The sequence below is a fragment of the Salvia splendens genome, chromosome 2 (assembly GCF_004379255.2).
Source record: "Salvia splendens isolate huo1 chromosome 2, SspV2, whole genome shotgun sequence".
NCBI lineage: Eukaryota > Viridiplantae > Streptophyta > Magnoliopsida > Lamiales > Lamiaceae > Salvia > Salvia splendens.
In genome coordinates, this window is record NC_056033.1 from 41,270,574 (window position 1) to 41,287,318 (window position 16,745).

At 40.6% G+C, this 16,745-nt stretch overlaps 1 pseudogene; it reads right to left on the reverse strand.

Moving 5' to 3' along the window:
- Positions 1–6,101: 6,101 nt before the first annotated feature.
- On the reverse strand, positions 6,102–13,232 carry LOC121780024 (annotated as a pseudogene).
- Positions 13,233–16,745: the final 3,513 nt, after the last annotated feature.

Genomic DNA, 16,745 nt, shown 5'->3' on the forward strand with positions numbered 1-16,745 from the left:
GGGGTTTGAGTCACTGCAGTCGTGGGAGTAATAGGGAATCATTGCTGTTCAATATCAAATAAAAATACACCTTTGGAAAATCGAGGTTAGGCTCAACTATCACAATAACCTCCAAACCCCAGGCTTCAGGATATATCGTCAAATATCTTTAAAAAATGATGAAAATGGTGAAAAGAACTAGGTAATTTTCTTCAACAAGAGATGGTCAAAACCGTGCCCAAATCCCGGCATAATCCAAACTTCACTTTATAACTATGGTACTGTTAAGGACCTAAATCCTTAATTCGTTCGAGCCGTGAAACAATCAAGAAACGAGTCCGTAGCAGTCGAGCTCCCAGAGATTTGGGTCGGCGATGGCTGACGGAGGAGGGATGCTGAGCGCGAGAGAGATTCTCGTCGGCAGCGGATAGCGAGGTTTCTTGATAGACAATTCGATTGAGCCCAAATTTTGATGTGTAATTTTCGAGCTTTTATATCAATGAATTACTTACACACAAGCTTAAATAAATAGCTCTAAAAATACAACTTTCTGCAAGAGTACAGATGTAGTTGTAGTAAAAGAGTGTCGAACCACAGGGAGGCGTAGGTTATTTAATTAGAGAAAATAAAAATAAAGAAAGGATAAAACAAACAAAGATAAATAAAATACAAAAACTAGAAAATAGGATAAGAAGAAATCATGCTCCTATATGTCTTGGGCATACGAATTGAGATACTTCGATGGATTACTACGATCAAGACTATGCTTAAGAGGATTAAGTTTGTTTTACGCTCCTATCCGCTGAACACTTCAAGAGAATTGTATACCTAGGAAAAGCTGAACACGTCTCCCAAGTTCTAGTCACTAACCTATCACTCCTGCTAGGTCGCGCAGTAAGCTTTAGTTTAGCTTCTATGATTGTCAAACACGATAATTAGCTCATTTTAACTTAATGCCCACGCGGAAGCGCAGCAGACACTAACCCAAAAATATAGAAGAAAACTATCGATCCACTCGAGATTATCTCCCTGAACAAGTATCAAATCTCGAGTTCCTTGCATATGAGTACGACCAAAATCTATGCTAAAGAGGCAATAGAATAATGGCTACAAAGTTCTACCTATCTAGACGTCTCAAGATTTGTAGAATAATTAAACAATTCATAAACAAGAATCACACGTAAATCAAACCATAATAATTATCTAAGTATCCAACATTCACCCTACAACATATTCGGAGCAACGAAGGAAATCTAGCCAAACATACTAAAATGAATTACACCAAAAGTACCGTGAACCGTGAACTCCGTGGTGTTCTCCAACTCTAGATGATGGATGATCTCCTCCGGGATGGAGTATGGATCCTCCCTTCCTCTTCTTCCTTCTCCTTATTTCTTCCTCAGCCGTCCTGCCTGTCTCGTCCTTCTCTTCTCCTTTTAATTCCCCCAACTCCACAGCAAAACTGACAAGAAACTGCCCATTTGCGGTTGGGGGGCCAAACGCCCGACCGGGCGAATTAGAAACCAAAGTCGCCCGACCGGGCGAAGAAACTGGAATCACTACGCATTACGAAATCGCCCGACCGGGCGAAAATAGAGGAGCACATCGCCCGACCGGGCGAAAGACTCTGGATGGCTCGCGGGGAAACGCCCGACCGGGCGAATAATGTCGTAAAGAATCGCCCGACCGGGCGAACTTTCTGGACTCCTCAAGTGAGCACTTCCGACGAACTTCCAGCTTCTAACATCCTAAACTACAGCAAAAGCACGATTTGATGAGTTATAGTTTACATAAAAATGTGTAGTCTAAGGAGAAAAATATAGGAAATATGTTTCGCATCAAATACCCCCAAACTTGAGTTCTTGCTCGCCCTCGAGCAAGATGAACTTTAAGCACAATAACTCAACAAATTCTAACCCACAAAAAGTTTCATCAGAAAGTATCAAGTAAGGACGTTAATGACAAAATCTAAACCCCCAACAATTCCAATCAGGATTTCCCACTCTCGAAAACCATCACTTATCAACCTAGAAACTTCAAGTCAAGGTGCATTTCAAAGTAAGTCCAAACATGTGATCATACACTCAAACCGTCATCATTGACTCGTCAAGCATTACTTATCACATAGACTCGCGGATTTCAAATCAAACTTCATTAACTCTACCAAGATATTTACAAAACATTCACAATGCATCAACGAAAAGGTCCAAGGTCTTATTTCAAGGTTGTAATGGGGCTAGGGATGAGGTAGGATAAATATGGATAGTGAGCTCAAAGCTACACATTTGAGTGCCAAATTCTTCCCCCCTACACTTCCTTCCAAAGATCAAACAACAAAATTTACAACCAAACTCTCACTCCCCCCAAACTTGAGATCATTCTAGACAAGATTACATCTTACAACCAAATAGAAGCTCTAACTTTATTTCACAAACTTTTTTTCTTCTTTCTTTTCTTTTTTTTTTTTTTTTTAGATAAGACCTCGACTTTTGCAAATTTGGAGGTCGTCTCTTTTTTTTTTTTTTTCAAGAACTTCATTCTTTTCACGTATGCATTACATCAAGTCTAAAAAGATGTCTACCCTTCTACAATTCACCACCCACACTCAACACTCAACCACCAAGCTCAAACTAGTATTTAGCACCCAAATAGTAGCAAGGTCTTTCGATGAGACTAAAATGAGGCTTATTTAATTGGCTAAGTGATAGGCTAAGTGTTTACACAATAAATAGGAAATTAAGCTCAAAGTGGCTTCTAGGGGATCATGTGTAGGACTAGACATGTGATCATTTGGCCATGGAGTTCATCCTAGTGCCTTATCCTCCCAAATCGTTGACACAAATGAATACAAGCACGCAACTCGATAAAACAAATCAATCCAAAATAATTTCCACAAGACAAGCGATTTTCATACTCTCCTCAACTCAAGAAATCGATTGTAATCACAACATGCTCTTTCAAATAAATTCATGCACGAATTCCATTCATCCTAAGCTTCAAAGATGAAGTAAATCAAGCACGAATTCCCAACCAGAAAGCCGAAGATATAGCATGCACCCGTCAATTACATGATTCACAACACTTTAGCATAAAATACACCCAATAAACGTGCATAATGCATAACAAATCAATCACAACCCCCCCAAACTTGAATGCTTCATTGTCCTCAATGCAAGCAAAGAAGAACATAAAAAGTAAAGGGAAAGGAATACTCCCCCAAACTTGGCATGATATCCATAGTGCATTCGGGTGGGAGGGCGGGTGTATTTTCCTTTGTAGGTGTGCTTCCTCATAAGCTCGAATGTGAATCCTTTCTCCACGTTGCTCCTACAAAAAGAAAAATTAAAACAACAAAAAGAAAACAAAAAATACTCAATTCATAAAAATACATCGAAGGAAAGAATTGAGCGAACAAAACCCTCGATTTATTAAGAGAAAAAAAAAAAAAACTAAAAACTCATTGGGTTGCCTCCCAACTAGCGCCTTTGTTTAAAGTCGTTGGCTCGACTTAGCCTTCTAGCTACAACTCTGAAACAAGAAAATAAAAAGTTAGAAAAACTATACAGAAATGAAAACAAAAAGAATCCTAAATTAAATAACCAGTTGCCTCCCCCGGCAACGGCGCCAAAACTTGATGTGTAATTTTCGAGCTTTTATATCAATGAATTACTTACACACAAGCTTAAATAAATAGCTCTAAAATTACAACTTTCTGCAAGAGTACAGATATAGTTGTAGTAAAAGAGTGTCGAACCACAGGGAGGCGTAGGTTATTTAATTAGAGAAAGATAAAAATAAAGAAAGGATAAACAAACAAAGATAAATAAAATACAAAACTAGAAAATAGGATAAGAAGAAATCATTGCTCCTATATGTCTTGGGCATACGAATTGGGATACTTCGATGGATTACTACGATCAAGACTATGCTTAAGAGGATTAAGTTTGTTTTACGCTCCCTATCCGCTGAACACTTCAAGAGAATTGTATACCTAGGAAAAGCTGAACACGTCTCCCAAGTTCTAGTCACTAACCTATCACTCCTGCTAGGTCGCGCAGTAAGCTTTAGTTTAGCTTCTATGATTGTCAAACACGATAATTAGCTCATTTTAACTTAATGCCCACGCGGAAGCGCAGCAGACACTAAACCAAAAATATAGAAGAAAACTATCGATCCACTCGAGATTATCTCCCTGAACAAGTATCAAATCTCGAGTTCCTTGCATATGAGTACGACCAAAATCTATGCTAAAGAGGCAATAGAATAATGGCTACAAAGTTCTACCTATCTAGACGTCTCAAGATTTGTAGAATAATTAAACAATTCATAAACAAGAATCACACGTAAATCAAACCATAATAATTATCTAAGTATCCAACAATTCACCCTACAACATATTCGGAGCAACGAAGGAAATCTAGCCAAACATACTAAAATGAATTACACCAAAAGTACCGTGAACCGTGAACTCCGTGGTGTTCTCCAACTCTAGATGATGGATGATCTCCTCCGGGATGGAGTATGGATCCTCCCTTCCTCTTCTTCCTTCTCCTTATTTCTTCCTCAGCCGTCCTGCCTGTCTCGTCCTTCTCTTCTCCTTTTAATTCCCCCAACTCCACAGCAAAACTGACAAGAAAACTGCCCATTTGCGGTTGGGGGGCCAAACGCCCGACCGGGCGAATTAGAAACACAAAGTCACCCGACCGGGCGAAGAAACTGGAATCACTACGCATTACGAAATCGCCCGACCGGGCGAAAATAGAGGAGCACATCGCCCGACCGGGCGAAAGACTCTGGATGGCTCGCGGGGAAACGCCCGACCGGGCGAATAATGTCGTAAAGAATCGCCCGACCGGGCGAACTTTCTGGACTCCTCAAGTGAGCACTTCCGACGAACTTCCAGCTTCTAACATCCTAAACTACAACAAAAACACGATTTGATGAGTTATAGTTTACATAAAAATGTGTAGTCTAAGGGGAAAAATATAGGAAATATGTTTCGCATCAATTATATTTTCATAGATTTATTGACTGAATAAAATGATAACATCCTCTCCTATTTATAATACTAGAATACTACTACCCTAACTTATTGAATAAGAAAACAAAGATATGGAAAAGATACTATGAATCAAAAAGATAACTAAATAAAAGATATAGAAGATATGGGAAGATATGGTAATGTCTCGTATCAACTCCCCCACGGTTAAAATCCACCTTGTCCTCAAGGTGGGAACCACGAAGCAACGAAGAGTTGAAAGAAGAAGCTTTGACGATTTATCTCCTCCGGGATCAAATGTAAATGTGCACGGTCGCTGTATCCGAGCCAATGCAGATCCATTGTCATCAACTATCGAATCACATGTAAATTTCCTTTTATCAACATAAAGTGAATCCTTGGAAAATTTTCTCAACAATACACTTCCCAAGGCAAATCCAATTCTCACCACAATTCTTGTCATTGAGCATGAGATAGCAGCAGGCAACGGAGGTTGCTGCGGGATGGCATAATGGTCATAATTTTCCTCCTCATTGAAAGGCTCGTCCTCTATCTTGAGTCTCGCACGTGGTAGGCCTGGCAACTCTTTTAATTGGTCCCCGGGTGCAAGGTTTAAATCCAACGACCCGATTGCTTTGGGCTCAGCTCCAAGAGTCTTCCCACATAAGAGAGTTCTACCCACCTCATCTACTGGCTCCTTTGTTGTTGCTCTACTGTCATTGTCATCTGCGTGATCAACCTTCGAACATGTAATGGGCAGTCTGTTGTGATCCACTTCCTTATTACCACCCGTCTCCCCATACGACGTCAAATATGGCCTAATACCAGGCCCAGTGGTTCGTTTTCCTCCAGAAACAGCTGCCTCAACAGAATATAAGACGTGTCGGGAATCAGCGACTTCCGTTGTGTGCTGTCCTGATGGGTCCCAACAAGAATATTGTCGCAGTGTTGGCGACGGCTGTTCATAAGGGGGCACACCGTAGGGCTGTTCATGGGTCGCACTTCCCCATGATTGGCGCTGGTCGGGAGTGTCCCAACAAACTGATCTGACTAAGAAGTGCATTTGTAATGAAAGATGTGTCTCTTATACTCAATTTTCTTTTGAAAAAACAATTAACCTCGACTATTTACCGATGCAGAATTTGCCGAAAATATTTGACAAAACTTCTTCTGAGATGTCTTCTCGGCTTATCTGTGCAAGAGCCATGGCTGCTTCTCTGAGATCAATTGTCCAAAAATCGAGAGGGATCTCTTCCTCAATAGACGCCTGCAGCCTCACAAATGCCTCCCTTGCACGAACGAGCTGCTCACATTGCCTCTGATAATGACCACAAAATTTAACATTTAATAAGGACTGTAGTTGTTCTTTATCTTCCATTTTTTCAAGAATCGATTCCAACTAATGTACAATGGTGTTGCAAACGAGGATGAAACTGTTGATAAAAACCAACCTGATTTACTGTCCATTTCCGACCCCCAGCAGGGATCTTGTTCAGACCAACTAGCTCTACGACTGCAGATTCCAAGTCGGAGATCCCTTTACCAGTCACGACACAGGTGAAGACGTACTTGCTGAAAGATCTTGAGAGAGTGTCTACGCAACGCACAAGATGAAGCACAGTCGATTTTATTGACCACAAGAACCACTGGAGAAGTCGATGAAGTTGCGATCTGTATTTACGAGGGGAAAAGAAACAATAAGCATACGTGCAGCGTGAAAGAATGTTAGTCTATGTAAAATACTAATTCAAGAAACACTATCGACACACCAAATAGAGAGAGAGAGAGAGTTCTCGATACCTTATTGCTATGAATTCTCTCAAGAAGTCTGTCATCCTCGGAAGTCCACCCCTCAGCCGCACTTACTGTCATAACAATGACATCGGCACCCATAGCAACTGCTTCGGATCTCTCAACACCTTAAATAAACAGAGTACAGAACAAATGAATACACCAGAGTGTCTAACGATATTAAATAATAGTAACACAGAAGGACATAAAACGCATGTAAATCTTCGTAATATGAGGGATTCTTAACCAGGGAAACACAATGAACTCTTCAAGAATATACTGCTTAACTCAATATATTAGACTCATAAAGGAGTGAAAGAAAATTATACAAATCAAGCTGATAGGTAACATCACAACTGTTTTCACTCTGCAATATTGGTAACAATTGCTCGATCACTCTGCATGCTAAAATTTATGTACCGTTACATGATCAGGCATAGTAGAGAAACGACCATAAAGGGATAAAGTCTAGTGCATTCACAGTTTTCATCAATTTCTATCACTGAAAAGAAGAATAAGATTGAATGTCAAAAAAATAAGCCTCTGAATCATACCTTGCTCCAAGCATTACGAAGGCTCGATTTTCCAACATTAGGTCGGCCAACAATAGCAATCTGAACAAGATCAGTGAACAATGTCATGTTATGATTATTGAGCAATTTCTTCGTGTGAAAATTAAAATTATCCGGGTTATTATATTCCATGTAATACCTGAACTCCCGACTGCAGAAGCTTGTCATAATTGGCAGTTTCCAGAGCATCATCTACTTCTTGCAGCATCTTATGTATCCTATCGGTAACTAAGTTAATGTCAAGGGGTGTCATCTCGTCATCGAAATCTAGACGGGCTTCAATCTCCGTAAGTAACTCAATGCATTGAGCTCTTAATGATTTGACCATGAAAGAGAAGCCTCCCTGTAACAGGATATGAAAATTCTTATTAGAAATGAGCCACTTACCTCCCTGTAACAGGATATGCAAATTCATATTAGAAATGAGCCACTTACCCCTTAAAAGGGGTTATAAGGGGGAGGGTTATCCACACTTATATAGAGGAGGGTAATCCACACTTATATAGAGGAGCTAGGATCATCACCAAGTCGATGGGGGAGGGTGGATACCAAGTCGGTGTGGGACAAGATTTAAAAGTTTTAACACGCCTCCTCACGTGTGGCCGGAATGACACATCGGACTTCCACTTATATAGAGGAGCTAGGATACACTTATATAGAGGAGCTAGGATCATCACCAAGTCGATGTGGGATAAAATTTAAGAGTTTTAACACGCCCCCTCACGTGTGGGCCGGAATGACACATCGGACTTCCACTTATATAGAGGAGCTAGGGTCATCACCAAGTCGATGTGGGACAAGATTTAAGAGTTTTAACATGCCCCCTCACGTGTGGGCCGGAATGACACATCGGACTTCCATCATGTGGGTAGACAAGAGAAGATGTGGGAGGGTGACACATAGAGAAGATGTGGGAGGGTGACACATCGGAATTCCATCACGTGGGTAGACAAGAGAAGATGTGGGAGGGTTATCCACACTTATATAGAGGAGCTAGGATCGGATCATTACCAAGTCGATGTGAGACAAGATTTAAGAGTTTTAACACGCCCCTTCACGTGTAGGCCGGAATGACACATCGGACTTCCATCACGTGGATAGAGAAGAGAAGATGTGGGAGGGTTAACCACGCTTATATAGAGGAGCTAGGATCATCACCAAGTCGATGTGGGACAAGATTTAAGAGTTTTAACAATTCAAAGGTGTCAGATGTCAACCATGACTATTGACGAGCCTCTACTTAAAGGACGACGATCCAAAATCATTAGTTCAACCAAATTAACTAAAGAGATTCTATGAAATATGAAACGTTACATGTAATCTGCTAATGCAGCATCTGCTGCAGCCATCGACTTGGATGTTACAAGTTTTCCCACATTCTCAGCTTGAGAAAGATCGAGACGGTCATTTAGAAAATCCCGTAGAGTGGATTCGCCTGAGATACCAAAGGAATAATATCAACTCCAGTCATAACATCAAGAAAGTGACACAACTGGCTTGGTCCAATTGCAACCAAACCAGTGAATTATCAAGGATATAGCGACAGATCATAGTTAGTCGAGATAAAAATTAAGATAGAATGAAAACAGAATTTGACCTGGTTCCGCAAGCCTAGCTCCAGCATCTAGGCAAGCCCTTAACACACGTTGCAGACACACTTCACTACCATGGCACTGAAGCTCAATCACATCCTCACGAGTGTAAGATTTTGGGGCCAACATGGGAACTACCAGAACCTAGTTGGAAAAAATAAAACACACTCATATCATAACAAAAGTAGGACTAATCCACGCCCACACATGCCCTCAGTATATAGATACCAAAACACGAGGTGTACCTCATCAATGACGTTGCCATGAGAATCCAAAACCTCACCGTACTCAACAACATGGCTATTAGGCCACCAACGAACACCCTTCCTCCTCTTTCTTCACATTGGTCTAAAAACTTCCCCAGCTATAGAGACTGCTGAAGGACCAGACAACCTAACTATCCCCACCGCACCAGGTGGCCCACCCAACGAAGTCACAATCGCAGCAATTGTGCTCGAACTCGGAACTGGCTCTGCACAGCTCACTTCTCCATCCCCTAACCTCTCATCTTTGTTCGCTACTAATGTGTTCTCTTTCATAATTTTCTTTTACAAAATTAAAAAACAATGGCTTCATAATCAAGAAAAACTACTTCTTCATTTACCAATCAAATTTTATCAACCAATCAAATATTCATGTAAACATAGATTCCAATTTTTATTGCCTTGACTGACTACCAAACATTTCAGCAAAGAAACGACATAATTCAAAGATAAGTTATCAACTAACGTTTTCGTATTTTCCTCTTTATCCAAGTCCATACTGGGGCATTACAAGATTCAATTTTTTCACTCTACTTAATCAAAGAGACAATTTTCGTGAAACGGGTGGCGTGAGCTGAGGTTACCTTTGGCGGTGGCGAGTGGGCGAATGGAAGCAGACTTGTGAGAAGTGGAGAAGAGGAGAGAGAGACTTCTGTAAAATGGGGTCGAGAACTTGGGCAAGACTAAACGCTGGAGAGAAGCGGAGGTCTTTCTTCTTTTGTTCCAGCCGAGTAATGGAATTCCATTTTAATGAAGGAGATTAGATTTATTCTGAATGGAGGAGTGACACATAACGGTTGTGCGTCGTTATTAATGAAACGCACTACTGTTATGCATCGTTAAAGTAAGACGCACAACCATTATGCGTCGTTAAGAGACGCATAACCATTATGCGTCACTCCTTAATGACGCATAATGGTTGTGCGTCGTTAAGTCTGTTTTTAACACCACGAAGACAGTAGCACAACACAGACTTACACTTTCAATTTCTCTCTCGAGTTCCGACGATTTCCGACGATTTCTGGTGATTTAAACGATTTCTACATAAGATACGGTAATTTGTTCATCAATTTAGCTACATGCTTCATTATTCATGTTTATTTTGCTTTCATTTGTTAGTTTTACCCAATTTATTAAATTAGGGCTTGTTGGAAAAATGTCCATAGTTGTTGTTGTTTTAAATGTTTTTGATGCAGAAATCATGCAAGTATTTGTGAGTTTGTATTGGGGTGTTAGAGTAGTTCAACTACCACATATGAGTATTGGTTATGAACCACCTCGTGCGAGGAGCTCCATCATATTAAATTCATGTGTTTCGTATGCTGAATTGGTAGCAATGATATGTGATGCGATGAGAATAGATATGAACCAACACACAATTGAATTATTATGGAGACAATGTATAGTCTTTGCTTCCGGTATGGGTTATACATGTTCTGTGATTTGCAATGATGAAAGTGTGATGTTTATGTTCAACAATGCTCAAAATTTAAGTGGGTGTATTGAATTATTTGTTGAGTATTCACCTGTGAGGAGTTCAGAAATCCCACCAGTTGTTGATTATGGTATTGGATCATCTGCGAGGTTTGAACAAATGAGTTTTGACTGTGGTATTGGATCATCTGCGAGGGTGGACCAAATGAGCTTTGATCGAAGTATGAATAAGCAGATAGATGTTGTAGATGTTGTAGATGTTGCTGATGTTGGTGTTGGATTGAATGATGAGGTAGAAGTTGCAGATGATCTTGATGAGCCAAGGCCACTATCTGAGATAGAGCCAGACCCTGATCTCAGTGATGGTGATGGTGCTGATGATGTCGGTGGTCGTTCTGATGATGAGATAGTACCATGTAAACCTGTTATGCAAGGTGAACAACCACTTCCGAAATACAATCCTAGTGGGTTTAGATTCTTTCATGAATTACCAAGTCTTCCGTCTGGAGTATCGGATGATGTTGGTGGCAATGAACACAGCCTTTTGTATTGGAATGAGAATGAGCCGCATCGGATTGTGTTGGGAACAAAATTTGATTCCAAGCTACACGTGAAGACTGCTATAACTATGTGGAGTTTGTGGAATGAAAAACAGTTTAAGGTTGTCGAGAGCAAATTAAGAAGGTGGCATGCTGTATGCAAATTTCCAGCAGGAACGACAGTAACAGGGGCAGGCATCATCAGCACCACCGACGCTGAAAAGGCGAGGGAATGTAAGTGGGAGGTTTCAGTTACACAAAGGTCGCATGACGATATGTGGGATGTTAGGAAGTGGAAGGATCGACATACTTGTATAGGCCATCGTGCTAATAGAGATCATGCTAACTTTTCATCCCCAATGATAGCTCTGTTGATTCGACATCATGTGCGACAATGTGCCGATTTCAAGGTCTTCTCAATAATAGTTGATGTTCAAGACAGATTTGGTGTGTTAATCAGTTATAAGAAGGCGTGGTATGCAAAGAGAAAGGCTATAGAGTTTGTATACGGTGGATGGGAGGAATCATTTAGGCAGTTGCCAAGCTACATGTTTGAACTCCAGTCACAGAATATGGGCACAATTGTTGAGTGGAAGCATAACGATCTGTTGAGTCAGAGGCGTACAATGATGTTCAACTATGTTTTCTGGGCATTTGGGCCTGCAATACATGCGTTCCAGAAGGCCGCACCGGTGTTAACAGTGGACGGGACTCACCTCCGAGGAAGATTTAAAGGTAAGTTGCTTGTTGCTTGTGGTTTTGATGCTAACAAGACATGCTTGCCTATTGCATATGCTGTGGTGGATGAAGAAACCAATGACAGTTGGTCGTGGTTTTTGGATCATGTCAGAACTCATGTCGTGAAATACGAGAGGGAGGTGTGCATTATATCAGATAGACATAAAGGACTCTTGAATGCAATGGAGTCTGAAATCATGACAAGGGTACACTACAAATTTTGTTTGCTTCATGTGAGGGCAAATGTGTTGAAGAAGCACAAGGGCCCTAATGTGAAGGCCATTATATGGAAGTTGATGGTCGTGAGGATCCCGCGGTCGGTGGTCGGAATATTACTTCGTCATGTTCCTCCCCGCCCTCTTCTTCCCCGCCCTCTTCTTCCTGACCCTCTTCTTCTTGACCCTCTTCTTCCCTCACAGGATCCATAAATTGATAATTCTGAAAGTACGTATCACGTCCTGGTTGAGCTGCATCCCAATCAGACACACCGCCAAAGAATGAATCACATGACGCGCGTGCTCCCCATTGCGAGGGCTCGTGGCTTGCACCACTCAACTGAGACCATCCTGGTGGATCGTACTCCGGACTCAAGGGCTCTGGTACCGCATACTCAGGTTGCGGCTGCTGCTGCTGCGACAACCTATGCTGTCGTGTAATCCCGTGCCCACCCGTCCGGACACCCGGCTGTCCATGACGGAGAGAAGTTGGTGGGCGTGGCGGCATGACCACATTTCGCCGTTGAGAAGATGGATACTCCATCGCATCAGCATGGTTCATCGCACGAAGTGCCGAAGCATCCATTTCTCGAATTTGTCGTAACCGAGGTTCTGTGTCATGTTCAGAGGTCAAATGCCATATCCCCTGAAGGGTCTCAACCTAGATAACACAAATACAAATGACATCATACCACGGTGAGCAATACAAACTTTAAACTAAACACATTTTTATATACAAAAACATCACATACCGCCAATAAATTAGAAGGGGCTGCCTCGTTCATCCCTTCAGTTGACTGTGTCCCAGGTTGAACTAGGTACGACACGGTGATCCTATTGTACCACGCCATATAGCCCGGATTAATGCGACCATCCATTGTCGCCGTTGCATGGTCAAAAGTTGCTTGGAACCTGTCGTGGCGCAAGTCCCATTCATCAATGAAGAACTTATGTACCTTAGCCCAATCAGCGCCCTTCCTCCCACGGCGGTGACTTTTACTCAAATGGCCGGAGCTATGTAGCATCCTATCACAGTACTGAGGAATACGCTGGTAGCGGTTAAATTGTCGCAAACGCATCCAGCCTCGTGTGCCTCGACAAATGATCAGCACACCAAATAAGTATCGCACAAGTACTATGCAGTCGAATCAATGCAGTGCTCAAGGAGGATACAGTCTGCATAGGGTGTCCACACAAACTACAAACAAATAAAATAAAAACCACGATTAATTTCATACTATAGTAAGTAAATTCATTAACTAAGACAACACAAATAAATTTCACCTGGCCAGGACGAATCAGTGATAACTGATCACGATAATGAGCTACTGAATGTCGGGGAGCATTTCCAATTTCAGTAACTCCGTGCCACCTATACATAATATTAATGTCAAAAGTTATCAACAAAATACATAATTATGTGAGTTAATTTAAACAAAAACATTACTTGGCTCCACACGGGGTATACGGCGTGTGCATAGGCGATATCAAGAAGGATGGCCTCAATGTAGGCATTCTTTCCCACGCCCACAGCTGCAAGAGAACCATAGGTCCACCCACATCTCTTCTCTGTCTGCCTACAGAAGCCTCGCACAAATAATGATACAGGTATGCTAAAGCAGCACTACCCCAACTGATATTAGCCACATCTTCCGGATCGTCTAAGGCATTTAACCACATAAAGGGGACCTTGCACCCTGTGGTGTCCGGTAAAATAAGCCCCCCTAACAAGATCAGAGCATGTATACGTGCTCTTTGGATGTAAGCATACTCAGGCAGCCCATCACCCAACGACATCGTCGCTTGGTGGATCAGAGACGTCATCAACAAACCACCGTGCTTCGTTTCTGTTTCTGCGTCAGGTATCCATCCCAATAAATCTCTACACTTGCTTGGCCAATCTTCAAATCCAACAGGGTAGTCACGGCCAGTGAAAACACGCCCGTCTGCTCTCAAACCCCACAGGCTTTGCACATCCTGTAAGGTTACAGTAACCTCACCAACTGGAAGGTGGAAACAGTGTGTCTCAGGCCTCCAGCGCTCGATCAAGGCAGTTATTAGCTCATTGTCCATCCTCATCGGCCTTCCACATTGCACCACGCCTCTGAACCCCCATACATCAAGCCAATACATCACATTTTCATGTATTGGCAATGCCCAAACCTTACTCTCCGTCCTACGAACTCTCAACACATTTGCTGTGCCATTCGCCAACAAGGAGGCTGAAATGTGTTCGTTCTGATGAAACAGTAGTGATGGATCCTCAGTTCCATAACATAACTGTTGTTCGGAACTTGCAGATGCCATCTACTTCAAAACATTCACCCAGATACTAGCATTATATAACTTCAATGTTACAATTTTGCACAATATATACTAGCATTAGATAACTACAATGTTTGCATTTTTGCACAAGAATATATCTATTTTCTACACTTAGTGTATACAATGTCAAATTGAACCACTAACTTCTACAATTGACCGTACATACATGTGAAACACACAAATACGCAACAAAACAACACAAATAAGCAACACAATAACAAAAATCGACCATAAATTCTTCAATTTCATTATAAACCCTAACTTTGCTAAATTAGGGAAAAGCTCCACAAATTAAGCAATAATTAATTAATGTAGCCAAATGGAAGGACAATTACCGAAATATGTTTGGAGTTGGTTGAAATCTGTCGGAAAACGTCTCCAATCGCCGAAAATCGTCGAGAAAATCGCCTCTTCGCGCTGCTCCGCTGCTTCTGTCTGTGAATTGGGAGCTTTCTGCCCTCTTAAGCCCGATTTATAGACGTATAACTCTTATGCGTCATTCTTAAACGACGCATATCCCTTATGCGTCATTCATTAACGACGCATAACCTTTGTGCGTCATTTAAAGACGCATAACCTTTGTGCGTCATTCTTTAAAGACGCATAACCTTTGTGCGTCGTTCCCTAAAGACGCATAACTGTTGTGCGTTTCATTAATAACGACGCACAACTGTTATGCGTCACTCACTGAGCCGGAATATATCTAATGCTCTTCATTAAATTGGAATTCTATTAACACCCATTAACAAAAAAAGAAATTTTCCGAGAGAAGCGCAGGCGCAGCGTTGCAATTGACAAAAAAACACAACGAAATGAAGATTGCCCAGCCATCGATTCTGCGGCGTTGCTATTCGCAATCTCTAATATTTATGAGTTTCTCAATATTTGAGTATTACAATTCTTAAATAGAAATACATATCAATTTTAATTTTTTTTAAAAAGCACACAATAAGTTTTTTAACTCCAAAGTAAAATTATTTTTTTTAGCTCGGTAATTTACACAATTAAATATTTTAGTGTGTTATTATGTATTGTTACAAAAGAATTATCCTTGACTTAAATTTATCAAATCTGCCCACTTTTCATACTACAAATCATTCATTCATACTAGAATTTTTAGTAGAAAAAAGTCAAACATCTTGACCTCGTAAATCTTAATTTCGTTTCTTGATATACTTTTGGTTTCCTATTCGTTTTCGATTAATAGGAATTTTCAATTAAAAAAACAACCAAAACTCTAATTCGTAAATTAATTTAACTTCTTGATATGCTTTTGGTTTTCTATTCGTTTTGGGTTAATCAGAATTTTAAGTTGGATAAACCAAAATTCAAATTCGTAAATCAGAATTTTCGGTTAACCGAAATTTTCACTTCTTCCACCCTAGTTACACCCAAGAATAGTCTCACAAATTTTCACTCCCACTAGACTTCGTCACTAAACTTGGATGAACATGTCTGAACTGCATCAGCCACTGTCAGAAAAATCCTATCTTCACCAAACAAATCTGCCACATCGGATGCATGTAATTTATCCATCACAGTTGGCCCAGGATTTGCAAGAACAAGCTGTCCAAAGATTTAAAAAATGTTCAAATTTTATGAAAATTACCCCTAAATTCAATTTCATGCCAATTGCTCTATTTTACCGAAACGTAGGATTGGAATTAAATTATAATTTCTTTCAATTAAATTCCATAAAGTTTTAATTACAATTCAACTCTAGTTACGTGTAAGAAATGTTCCCTTCAAAATTATACCTTATTTTTTGGAACATATTATGTGAATTGTGATCATGGCTTGGATAATTAATTTCCCTATTTTTTTGGTAAAAGAAGCAGGCTAGGTCTGAGTTGAAAATAAACTAACAACAATATGAAATGCTTAATCTATCAAGCTAAATATTAAGATCTGGTGGTGGTTGATCCAAAGCATGCACCCTCCGAGCAAAGCTGTAGGCATGTGTAATAAGAAGTCCGCCGCAAAATTCTCCTCACAATGCACATGGCGCACCACTACTGAGTCAAATTCTGAGATTAATTTACAAATCCTTCCCACTAGTTTTTCCGATTATTAACAAAGTAGGTTTTCCGAAAGGGGTTAAAGTATGTACTCCACAGTATTTAATAGGAAAGTAAAGGTGTATGGTCTTATTATATTATAAATTATCATATGTGACTCATGTGATCTTGATTTTCATCAACGTTATTTGTCCTTTATATATTCGTATAAAGAATTTGCATCGTATTAATTACCCTACCTACTTTATTGTGCGTTGCACTTCGGCTCATCACATCTGCA